We start from the raw sequence: 11213 nt of genomic DNA on the forward strand, positions 1-11213 counted from the left end.
AAATTGTCAACTCAACCAAAACTATACATGTAGCCATCTAGTTGAATTATAAAGTAATAATTAACTAGTTGCATACAACCAATTGCTTTTAAGGCTTACTAATAACATCAATAGATCATATGTCTCACAAGCATCACAGAAAACATCATGGTTAAACATAGTTAACTTATTTATACCCATTTATTATTTTCCTTAAATAATAGGGTGATTTAAAGGATAAATAATTCCATTGCTTAATAAATTTTGATAAAATTACACTAGCCTACAAGTGACCTAAACAGTCCCCTATCAAATTTCATGCCATTTGGATAAGTACAACCACCTCTACAAAAATGATAAGTTATAGAGGCTGATTTTAGCAAAAATAGTTTAGCATAGTGAAAAGTGTCAAACAACAGATTTAATATTTTTCTTACATTCCTCCAAGCATAAGAATATGGTGTAAAATTTTGCATGATCATATGTTATGTATTTTTACCTCAATTAATTTCACTAGAAACTAGCAATTAATTAGGATTAAATATGAAGACCATGTTGAAAGTATGTTTACTATAGTTTAATATTTTTTCTAGCTAGAGGATGTCAACACAAGACCAACAAAATTGGAATCACAATTTTATCACTTTTCTAGCTCAAGTTATGCAATTTACAAGATAGAAACCATTTAAAAAGCATTTATCTAGATACATTTTATTCTCTCAGAAAAATACTAGAAATAGTGCATCTCATATTTTTATCAAATACTACACTTCAAGATGAAACTAACAAAATTTGGTTCACCAAATTTGGACACTCCTAGCTTGTGATATGAGTTTTTGAAACATGCATTCAAATCTGGAAAAATAAGTCAGAAAATCAAATCTTATACACACTGGCAGCCGAGGCCCGTGGTCAATGGGGACCCACCCATCAGACACACGGAAGTAGAGCGTGGCGCTGACCGGCAAGAACTCGTCGACGACGAGGTCGCCAGTGGTAGCGTCTTCACCACTAGACTCTACACATCAAGCCACGTCGATTGGTAGGCTTGGTTGGTCCGGTGGCTCGCTGGAGTAAGCTCGACGGTGGCCATGGTGGACGGCGAAGGTCGACGACGGTACACCAACCATCTCTAGCTATGGCAAACTCATGTGAGGATGGCTACTTCATCCTGGTGACCTAGCTGATCTATGCGGTGTAGGTGAGGGCATGGGATGGCATCGGTGAGCTCGATCACGTGCATGGCCGTGCAACGGTGCATGGAGCACGGCGGTGCTCATGCTGTTCTATCTAAATGGCGGTGAAAGGTGGGTCTCCATCATGCTGGTAACTAGACCTAGGGTTACTCAACCTAAGGCGCATGATAAAGGAGGGAAGCAGTGAACCAATTCGACGACAGCGAGCTAGAGTGCCATGGCGGCCATGGCGGGCACACGTGGGGTGGCGGCTCGTTTCGGCCCCGTCACATGGTAGCGTCATCCCTAACTCCAGCCTAAGCTGCTAGACTCTAGCACGGTGTTGAACCAAAGCAAACAAAGGCATTCAAGGTTGTGGAACGGTGGAGCCATGGTGAGCCGCGAGCGCGACGGCGCTCCGGTGAAGGCAGCGGTCGTGGCGAAGCGAAATACCACACTACCTAGGCTCAGTAGGTGGTGCTGGTGGCTTGAGGAGGTGGATGTGATGGTGTAGCAGCTGTGGCTGAGATGAATCAACTAGTGGAGAAACATTGGCAGTGAGCAGCTATGGCAGAGCTATGGTGGTGCTCGGTGAGCATGGCGCAGCGTTGCGGTGAGGTGGAGCAAGCAGGAGAAAGTGAATGCGTGTGAGCGGAGTGAACGGTGGGTGCACGGTGCTTAAGCGCATGTGTTGGCCAGACCAGCCAGGCAACGCCAGCTTACGGCCACCACACGGCGGCCACTGCCGGGCACGCAGGCGTGGTTTCAGGCGCAGCCCCTACTGACTGACAACGTGAATTGGTGATTCAATTACTCCTAATCCATTGCAAATTAGCAAAAACTTCCGTAATGAAAGCTGTAGAGCTACTTGAGATCTCCAACTTTGTTTTAAGAACCATCATCTACTTAACAAACTACATTGCTCCAAAGTGAGGTATATCAAAACTGTAAAACAGCCCTAAGACAGAAAAAGTTTGCAAGTCCAAAACAATATTTTGTTGATACTTGTGAGCTTTTTTTGAGCATGCTATGCGCTGAATTAGACCTTGACCCAAAAATAAAAGTTGTTACCCTAGTCAAGTACTACAACTTTGCTTAAGGGTGTACTGCCATGCAAACAATCTATGCTATAGTTCAACTTAGGTCAAACATACAACTTGAAAATGAAAGCCTACACTATAACCATGACTTAGAGGCCAAATGGGTCCAAGTCATGAATACCAAAGTTGTTCCATATGACATTATAAACATGCTTAAGGTACTCCTAAGGTCCCACAAACATTTTATACATTAGTCACATGTAAATCCTAGCATATGCATGTATATAAATCAACATTTCATGTGACAATATAAGAATGAGATGAAATTTCATATGCTCATGTTCATGAATGCTTGGATGATGCTTGTGCTCATGGAATGCAGGTGTCAAATGCAATGTTTAACACTGGGGTGTTACAAAATTGGACATTGGGCCCAAAAGCAAAGTTGAAGCGCATGAACTGCTCTACATCTTTCATTAAGGGCGTCGAGTCATTAGAGAAATGGATTAATGGGTAATTAAGCCTAGAGTTGACACTATTAGCGACTAATCAAGGATTAAGCCTTGCTCTGCTTGACCTCGAATTACTTGGTCAAAACATGGTCAAATTGATTCTAACTTTTTGTATGTCCTTCTCCGAACATATATTCTAACTTTTACTTTTCGCTCAACTTGAGGTGTTTAACAAATTTTAGAGAACGCAGAACACCAATGTCAATGACGATGAATTCCGGACTTAGAATTATTTAGAGCCAAGAAACAACAGCTGATTCCATCTTGAGTCCTCTGTTTGAGCCACTTAGGAGTTGAATTAGGTCTTGATCCAAAAATTAAGTTTGTTCTACTTAAGAAGAACTACAACTTTTATTTAAGGTTCAACTCCATGCAAGCATTCCAAATAGTTGGTCAGCACAGGTCAAACCATATCATGAAAAAGACAATTTTAGCTATTCCCACACTTAGAAGCATTTTCTTGACATTTGCTCAACATGAACCCATCATGACTTTTGTTGTAGAGTTCAATTAGAGTCATTTGGGCAAGGTAGCAAGGTTTGGTCGACATCCCATGTTCCCATTCACCTAATGAAGCAATTCAAGAAAGATTATAACTTATCATTTCATGTGACTTCTTGATTCCAAACTTCATGAAACTTTTCCACTAGTCAAGATGGATGCATGTTGATGTAATGTACATGAAACAAGCATGTTTAACATTACTCTTGCGAAATCTTAAAAAAGGTCCACATGTAAGCAAAGGTGTGTTATCCAAGTTCAGGTTGGGACTCAATTTCATAGATTGGACCTCAACACCTTCATCATCACTTCCAGATTATGAACTATGGATCATAAACATTGCTTTACATATCCTACTTGAGTCCAATTTCGCTGCTTCACTCGTGATTAACACTCGGGGTGTTATAGAGTAGCCAATCCTCCATCCCATGATGTGGACATTCTGATATGTAGTCTTGAAAGCGTTCCCATGCCTCAGGGATAGATTCATCATGTTGCTATTGGAAGTTTAAAATTCTCCCACGCAGAGCATTGGTCTTGCTTGTGGGAAAGAATTTTGCTAGGAAGGCAGTGGAGCAGTTTTCTAATGTAGTATTTCTATCTTTGTTGGCGTAGAACCTTTGCTTTGCCTTCCCTAAAAGTGAGAATGGGAAGAGGCAAAGTAAAATTTCATCTCTAGTAGCTCCTTTGATGGTGAAAGTGTTGCAAATCTCTAGGAAGTGTTGGAGATGAGTACTCACATCTTCATGTGCCTTTCCACAAAACTGGTTAGCTTGCACCATATTGATGAGAGCTGGCTTGAGCTCAAATCCATTATCTCTGACATTGATCGCCGGTCTAGTACGGATGTTGGCCGCGGTTGGAGCAGAGAATTCATGGAGAGTCTTGTCAGCCATGGCTTCAAAAACTAGTGTTAAGCTTCACCTTGTCTAGTTGTCTTCCAATTCTAAAGCTAAAACTTTCTTGAGTTTAGCATTAGTCCTCCTAAAAAGTGCTTCTAGATCTTCAACGTAGTTTGTCAAAAGGTTAAAACTTGTCATACATTACCCTGCATAAGATATAAAAGTAGATAGCACAAGGGTAAGCCTATTTGAGCAGAGGTCAATGGTTTTCTTGATCGCATCATTAAGTAAAAGTTTAGCAATATCCCATGATTGCCTAGCTACCTTCCTCGGCAACGGCGTCAGAAATGCTTATTGGTATTTGTTAAGTTGTCACTTGTTTAAGTAGCCACCTAATGTTTGTTAATATTTTTTAACATGACATTTGCTAAGTTGTCATCCCTAGCTATGATGCCAGAAATGCTTGTTAACATTCCTTAGCGTCATTTCTAGAATCACACTAAGAAGTACTTTAAGTATTTTATTGTGACTAGATAGAATGCAAATATGAATATGACGGGATCTGCAAGCGCACAGATAATTTACTATTGTAGCATTTCACCTAGGAGTATTCCAGATATCGTTATTTATATTTTTACCATAGGGAAGGATGGGTAGTTGGAATATATTGATAACTCTACGTATGGTGGAGAAATAAACTATAACCAATATTCTACTCACAACAGGGGTAAGTGAAGAGATAAATGTATATGAATGGTGAGCGATAATTGATCATTGATCACTCAGAGTACTCCTTTCTATGACATTAGCATGACTAAGTAGAAATTAGAGAAATAATTCGTAAGTCATTCTTAATTACAAGTCAAAGCATACTATGATTAGTGCAATTATAATTAGTAGTCATGGCTAAGATCAACTTCATATGTACACATAAGGGATATTACTAAGGAAAATCAAGAACAGAGCATGTCTTCCTTCATAACTAGATCCTACTTGACCTATATTCGGGGAGTGGACTACAAAGGACTCAATGGGAGTGTCACATCCGCAATCTACCACATGGCCTAAAATATAGGGTGCATCCATAGGTAAGCAACATATAAGCACCACGCTTACACAATGTCGACCACTCACCCCTTGTACTTTGGAGCAAGCGCTATGTGAATTTATGCTTGAACATGATGATAATCTAGCTATAATAAGCATATAATGAAAGTAGATGAGAACATAATAACTAGGAACATGAATAATATTAAGAACAATGTTGAATGAATTGTAGCAAACATATGAATAATGAAAGATACAAAAGAGGATACAAGGGGCTATACCAAGCCATGCTCTTGACAAGATCAAGAATCCAAGCGAAGCTTGCCTCCCTCTAGATCTAGCCTAGCTAGCTATGCCCTAGAATATGGTGGAGCTTTGAGGATGATCAGGATTTCTAACTTCTTGAACGACTTATGCATAAGGGAGGGGTGTAGGGGCTAGTATATATAGGGCAGACAATCAATTTTGAGCCCTTGGATCAAACCGACCTAAAAGAACAACATAGATCTAATCCCTAAGGCGGTGGAGAACTGATATCATGAGGAAGGGCTTCCCTATTGTAACACCCTAGGTGTTTTTCACCAATTAAGCAATGGGTTTGAGCTCAAACATGACATGTCGAGTGGTAATGAAGGTGTCAAGATCAAATCTACATGATGGAGCTCCAACTTAAACTTGGGCCATGCACATTTGCTTACATATGGACCCTTGTTAAGATTATGCAAGAGTAATGTTAAACATGCTTATTGCATGTACATTACATCCACATGCATCCATCTAGACCCATGGAAAAGTTTCATGAAGTTTGGAATCAAGAAGTCGCATGAAATGATGAGTTACATTCTTGCTTGAATTGCGCTAGTAAGTGAAGGGAATTATAGGCCATCAACCAAACCTTGCTACCTTGCCTAAATGACTCTAATTGAACTCTACAACAAAAGTCATGAAGGGTTTGTGTTGAGCACATGTCAAGAAAAGGCCTCAATTGGTTGAAAACTCTAATTCTAGGGTTAACGAGATGCTACTTTGACCAAAGTAAAAGAATGGTTTATATTCAAGATACAAGGTTTGACCTTGAATAAAAGTTGTAGTATAGTTTGTGTACTACAAACTTTATTGAAGGACCTAAGTCTAAATCTATATCTAAGCTTGACAAACAAAGGGCACAAGATTGATTTTGCTGCAGTCTTCAACACAGAATTATTCTAAGTCAGTTTCGCTAAGCAATGATGTTGGCATTCCGCGTTCTTCAAATTTTGCTAAGCAACTTGAGTTAGTCCAAAAATAAAAGTTCAAGGTTATGTTATGGAGAAGAGAATGCAAAAAGTTGCACTAAGTTTGATCGAGTTTCAACCTCCGAAAGCGAGTTTCCGTGATCGTTGTTAACATATTGACACTATCATTTTGGAGCTTAATTATCTGCTGTTACAGAGCTCACATGGCCGGGCACCTTAAATAAGAAACGTAGAGCAGGCCAAGGTGAACAAACTTCGTTTATGGCCCAATGTCTAATTCGGCCTGGAAGCGGCCCAAAACAGCGTTCCACCTTGCCCACGTCGCTGCCCACCATGTGCTCGGTGAAATGCCTCAACGGGCGACACCTGTCTGTGGACGTGGCCACCATTGATGGGCTTTGCTGCTGCGTGCCACCTCCCTATCATGTCCTTGCTCGTCCAGAAGGGGATGCCGAGCCTTCCCAAGCTCCCTTTCTCCTCCCTCACTTCCTTCCCTCGCCCTCTCGCTCTCTACCTCCGCTCCCAGCAGGCACCGCGCCCAGCCACCTCCAGCCCCTGCTGCTGGATGCACCAAGCTGGCCGCCATGGCCCTTCCCCTTGGCTGCTGGAGCCACTCCCCAGCCGGCCGAAGCCCTCGCTGGCCGGCCCCACGACGGCCCCAACGCCTGCTCGGTCTATGGTGAAGAAGGGGTGAAATGCGAATAGAAACTCTTTACCATGTTCACTTTGCAAAATAGCCAGACACATACATTTACAAATCCGGGCTTGGTTGATTTGTGGAAACTCCTGGGTTCCTGATGCAAAATGTTTTTTTTCGGTTTAATCTATTAATTGCAGATTTCTATGCTCAACTTTGAAAATTCGTAGCAGTTTGTCGAAAAATCGTAAAATAGTAATTGAGGACTTTTTGGAATCCTTGTGAAATTCTCTATGCATTAGATCTATAATATGGCATATTTTAGTTTCAATATTTTGTGGTAAAAATAGATTTGTGTAGTAAGGTTGTAATGCTAGTTGAATTTGTTATTTTCCATAACTGCAGATCTAGGGCTCCAAATGAAGTGAAATTTTTGCGGCGTGATACTCATGTGATGTTTGATGTGTGGTAAAAATTTCATGAGTATTGGATGAAGTATGAGTGAGTTATTGGTTTATCTTGCTCTCACATGATTTCTTGCTTTAGCAACTTGTCTTTTTCATAGAGGTTGTTATTCATATTGAAACCAATCAAGCAGAAGCTATGACGGTTCGCTCGCGACAAAAAGGAGGCGATTAGGGTAGAAGTCACATGGCTTTTGGCAGCCAGATTTATTAAAGAAGTATATCATCCGGAGTGGTTAGCCAACCCGGTTCTTGTACGCAAAAAGAATAATGAATGGAGAATGTGCGTTGATTATACTGATCTTAACAAACACTACCCTAAGGACCTCTTCGGCTTACCTCGCATAGACGAGGTCGTAGATTCAACCGCCGGTTGCGAGCTGCTTTCCTTTCTTGATTGCTACTATGGTTATCACCAGATCGCTCTCAAAAAGGATGATCAGATCAAGACGTCTTTCATCACGCCTTTCGGCGCCTACTGCTACACGACTATGTCGTTCGGGCTCAAGAACACTGGGGCTACATACCAACGCGCCATTCAGGTCTACCTCATAGACGAGATAAAAGATGACCTAGTAGAGGCCTATGTGGATGATGTAGTTGTCAAAACCAAGGAAGCACATACCCTTGTTGACAACCTAAAACGTACCTTTGCGGCCCTCAATACATTCCAATGGAAGTTAAACCCAAAGAAGTGCATCTTTGGTGTTCCTTCTGGCATATTGCTAGGCAACGTCGTCAGTTATGACGGCATACGCCCTAATCCGGAGAAAGTCAAAGCTATCTTAGACATGAAGCCCCCCAAGAAGGTGAAGGATGTCCAGAAGCTTACCAAATGCATGGCCGCCCTAAGCCATTTCATATCAAGATTAGGAGAAAAAGGGCTACCGTTTTTCAAACTACTCAAAGCATCCGAGAAGTTTGAGTGGTCCGAAGAAGCAGACGCTGCCTTTATGTAGCTAAAACATTACCTTACATCACCTCCAATCCTCACTACTCCTAGAGAAGACGAAACCCTCCTACTTTACATTGCAGCAACCAATCGGGTGGTCTCGACTACCATGGTGGTCGAGCGCGACGAGCCGGGCCACGCCTATAAGGTACAGTGGCCAATTTATTTCGTCAGTGAGGTACTCAACGAATCTAAGACTAGGTACCCATAGATTTAGAAACTGCTCTACGCCATACTGATAACATCCCAAAAGTTGAGACATTACTTCGACGGATATTGTGTGGTGGTCATGACTGAGTACCCTTTAGGGGACATCATTCGCAATAAGGATGTGAACGGGCACATCGTCAAATGGGCAATGGAGCTATGCCCATTCTCCTTGGAATTTGCAAGCCGTACTACAATCAAGTCTCAGGCAGTCGTCGATTTCATCGTTGAGTGGACAGACTTAAGCACGCCTGCCTCTCCGGGATCCGACGAATATTGGACTATGTATTTTGACGGCTCTCTCAACATTGACGGTGCGGGAGCAGGGGTTCTTTCCGTGTCACCATCCAAGGAGCAGCTCCAGTACGTGCTCCAGATTTATTTCCCAGCATCTAATAACACCGCCGAGTATGAAGCATGCCTGCATGGTTTACGCATTGCGGTCGAGCTTGGTGTTAAACGTCTCTATGTCTACAGAGACTCGACTCTGGTCATCAACCAACTCAACAAGGACTAGGACACAACCAGCGAAAAGATGGATGCATACTGCAAATCGATAAGAAAGCTAGAAGGCAGGTTCTATGGCATCGAGTACATACACGTGGTCCGGGACAAGAACCAAGCAGCGGACGTGCTGTTAAAGTTAGGATCATCCCGAGCCAAAATCCCACATGGCGTATTCATCCAAGACCTGCTCACGCCTTCCATCGAAGAGGAAGATTCCATGGTCGACAAAGCTCCGGACCAGCAATTGGTGGCTACGGTTCCGGCGCCAAGCACAACCGAGCCGCCTCCAACCACTCATGAGCTAGACTGGAGAGTACCTTTCATCAAATACTTAACAGATGGCAGCGGTTATACTGATCAGACAGAAAACGAGCGCCTAATGCGTCGCAGTAAGCAGTATCTGCTTGTCGATGGCAAGTTATGGCGCAAAAATGCAAAGGAAGAAATCCTGATGAAGTGTATAACCTAGGAAGAAGGCAAACATCTCCTAGACCAAATCCACTCTGGCTCCTGCGGCAACCACGCGGCCTCAAGAACACTGGTCGGTAAGGCTTTTCGAGCAGGGTTTTATTGGCCATCAGCAGTAGCCGACGCAGAGAAGCTAGTCCGCCACTATGAGGGTTGTCAGTTCTTCACCAAAAGAATCCACGTACTAGCACATGAGATCCAGACGATACCAGCCTCTTGGCCCTTTGCATGCTGGGGACTGGATATGATCAGGCCCTTCAAACCAGCTCCTGGGAAATTTACATGTGTTTTTGTGCTGATTGACAAATTTTCTAAGTGGATAGAATACATGCCTTTGGTACAGGCATCTTCGGAAAAGGCTGTCATGTTCATCGACTAGGTCATCCACCATTTCGGCATACCCAATAGCATCATCACCGATCTGGGTACTCAGTTCACCAGGAACGTTTTTTGGGACTTCTGCGATGAAAGGAGCATAGTAGTAAAATACATCTTGGTGGCGCACCCTAGAGCTAATGGACAAGTCGAGCGGGCAAATGGCATGATCTTGGACGCATTGAAGAAGAGGATGTACAGAGAAAACGACAAAGCTCTTGGAAGATGGCTCAAGGAGTTACCGGCCGTGGTCTGGGGCCTCCAAACTCAGCCCAGTCGTAACACCGGTGTCTCACCATACTTTATGGTTTATGGCGCTAAGCCAGTCCTCCCACTATATACAGCTTTCAGACCAGCAAGGGTAGAGAACTTCGACGAGGGCAAGGTCAATGAAGTACGGGAGCTAGAAGTAAACAATGCAGAAGAGAAAAGGCTCGATTCTTGTGTACGTATGGCCAAATACCTTGCTGTTTTGCACAGGTACTACAACAAAAATGTTAAAGAGCGGTTCTTCATGGTCGGGGATTTGGTCCTGAAGTGGAAGATGAACCAGGCTAGTGTCCACAAACTTGCAACCCCATGGGAGGGACCATTCATGATCAAGGAAGTTACACGACCAACGTCTTATAGGTTAGCTCGCCTGGACGGTACAGACGTACCAAACTCATGGCACATCGATAAGCTTAGACATTTCTATGCTTAACTACTAAGATATGTACTCCTTTTGTACTTTCAATTTACTTCAATAAAGCAATTATGATTTCTCCGACCACTCTAATGTGTCACTTCGAATTTTATGGTTATTCTAACTTAGCCAGTAAAAACCGACCACCACTCCTTCTATGGTTTTCGGAGCAGGCCCTATCTCTGGTTCCTCCCAATACATGCATGGGATCCGCTCTCTATGTTATGGGTGATCGGCAGGTCCCCCTTGGTTTAACTTGTCTGCGTCTATGTGTGCATAGGTCACCGGACCTCACACTCTGACCACATGAAAAACTAGGGCCGCACAAACTTTTCGAGATGATGTGTCGAGCACGATGGTACAACTAAACAAAATGTTAATATGTTCTTACTTAGTTACACCAACATAAAGTATCAAGCTTAAATACGCTTTATACAAAGCAAACGAGCTTATAATAATATAAAGTTACGTTATTACAAGCTTGCCTGAAGAGGCTCAAGTTTACAATAACACAACTATGTCCTCCTTCTACAGCTCTAAGCCTATTACATTAGCTGGTCAGGGCGCATGGCACTTACTGCTCGTCG

At 42.7% G+C, this 11213-nt stretch overlaps 1 non-coding gene across 1 annotated transcript; it reads left to right on the forward strand.

Moving 5' to 3' along the window:
* The first annotated feature begins 3630 nt into the window (after nucleotides 1-3630).
* On the forward strand, nucleotides 3631-3739 carry LOC136478726 (small nucleolar RNA R71). Its single transcript, XR_010764440.1, has one exon. It is a non-coding gene; the product is annotated as a small nucleolar RNA R71 (small nucleolar RNA).
* The last annotated feature ends 7474 nt before the right edge of the window (nucleotides 3740-11213 follow it).

The sequence above is a fragment of the Miscanthus floridulus genome, chromosome 8, assembly GCF_019320115.1.
Source record: "Miscanthus floridulus cultivar M001 chromosome 8, ASM1932011v1, whole genome shotgun sequence".
NCBI classification, from domain to species: domain Eukaryota; kingdom Viridiplantae; phylum Streptophyta; class Magnoliopsida; order Poales; family Poaceae; genus Miscanthus; species Miscanthus floridulus.